Here is a 1769-nt window from a genome sequence, read left to right as displayed (position 1 = left end):
TAAGGTGGGTTTTTTTTTCATTGTGTGTGTGTGTGTGTGTGTGTGTGTGTGTGTGTGTGTGTGTGTGTCGATCTGTCTGTCTGTGACTCTTTATCTCTTAACGCAAGTGTGCATTCCCCTCACACGCTCCCTCATAAGGTCCCTCAGTCAAACGCAGGCGTGCCCGCGCGCACACACACACACACACGACTCAACAACGCTTCTCAAAACAGCAGTTCTGTTCTTTTCTTTAATCAATGCCTGCAGTTGTCTTTTTGTTTTTAAATCTGTCAAGAATGACAAAAAAGCAAAAGAAAACAAAACAAAACATTCTCCCGTTTTGACAAGAAATGTAACATTAAAACAATGCAAAAACTAACTAATAAATTCACGCTTAGATTTATTTCGTTTAAAGCTAAGACCCAGGGTCCCGTTTTGACAAGAAATGTAACATTAAAACTATGCAGAAACTAACAAAGAATGAGGCCAGGAGATGAAATAATTAACAAATAGTAAAGGGTGGTGACTCTCTCCATTCACAAGGTACACAACTTCAAGTCAGTGCTGCTTACGCTACCGATTCAGCTAGCACACAGGTTAATAAAAGGAAGTGTCTGGGTTTGTTCCGATGTACCTTTGTTATACAGAAAGTAACTTAATAAATTCCAGTTCAAATTTCTTTGGTTTGAAGCTAGGGCCAAGGGTCTTGCTGAAGGAAAATGGTTCCGTGAACTCTGCAGGCTGCGTGAGAACGAAGACTTGTGTGGATCACTTTCCGAATCCGACAGACACAGAAGCTCCCCAGCCCCGTTTGCGACGTTCTGAAAAAACAACAACAAAAAACCAAAAAAAAAAAAAAAAACCACCAAAAAACAAGGTTCGGTTTGTTCAACGTGTGTTTGTTTGTTTGCAGTGTGGGGGTGGGGGATGGATGGGTGGGGGGTATGTGTGTGTGTGTGTGTGTGTGTGTGTGTGTGTGTGTGTGTGTGTGTGTGTGTGTGTGTGTGTATTTCTGTGTATGTGGTGCGGGGGGCGGGAGGTTGCGTGTGTGTGTGTGTGTGTGTGTGTGTGTGTGTGTGTGTGTGTGTGTGTGTGTGGGTGGGTGGGTGATGTGCGTGGCTTTACAACGTGTATGTCAGTGTGTGTACGTGTGCGTGCGTGCGTGCGTGTGTGTTGTGCGTGTGTGTCTCTCTGTGTGTATATATATATATATATATATATATATATAAAAGTATACACATATGTATGTATGTATATATATATATATATATATATATATATATATATATATATATGTGTGTGTGTGTGTGTGTGTGTGTGTGTGTGTGTGTGTATGTGACAGAAAGATACGTGTATAGACAGATGGACAGACAGACCGATAGATAGATAGATAGATAGACAGACAGATAGACAGATAGATAGGAAGGAAATGAGCAAAGCAAAAAAGAAGGGGAAAAAAAAAAAAAAAACGAAAGGAAGGAAGGAAGGAAGGGAGGATCAATGCAAGGGAGGGTAACATTGGGGAAGGAAGGAAGAAAGATTGAAATAAAGGAAGGAAGCAAAGGAGGAAGGAAAGAAGGAAGGGAGGAAACGGAGAAGGAAAATCGAAGTAAAGGAAGGAAGGAAGGAGGGAAAGAAGGAAGAAAGGAAGGGAGGGAGGGAGGAAGGAAGGAAGGAAGGAAGGAGAAACACTTCACCCAGAAGATCACGCTCACCTTGCGGCTCAGCAGAACGTTCAGCAACACTCTGAAAAAAAGAAAAAAAAAGTAAAGAAGAAAAAAAAAAAAGCG

At 41.6% G+C, this 1769-nt stretch overlaps 1 long non-coding RNA gene across 1 annotated transcript in view; it reads right to left on the bottom strand.

The window, feature by feature from the left end:
- Positions 1-215: 215 nt before the first annotated feature.
- Positions 216-1769, bottom strand: part of LOC143276589 (uncharacterized) — a 3734-nt gene continuing 2180 nt past the window's right edge. Inside the window, exons 2-3 of the long non-coding RNA XR_013053595.1 lie at positions 1695-1725; positions 216-800 (exon numbers count right to left, since the gene is read on the bottom strand). This is a non-coding gene — a long non-coding RNA (uncharacterized LOC143276589). The remainder of the gene's footprint in view (positions 801-1694; positions 1726-1769) is intronic.

The sequence above is a fragment of the Babylonia areolata genome, chromosome 32 (assembly GCF_041734735.1).
Source record: "Babylonia areolata isolate BAREFJ2019XMU chromosome 32, ASM4173473v1, whole genome shotgun sequence".
Lineage (NCBI taxonomy): Eukaryota > Metazoa > Mollusca > Gastropoda > Neogastropoda > Buccinidae > Babylonia > Babylonia areolata.
Note: the sequence above shows the minus strand (reverse complement) of the source record. Positions and strands in the feature narration are given on the sequence as shown.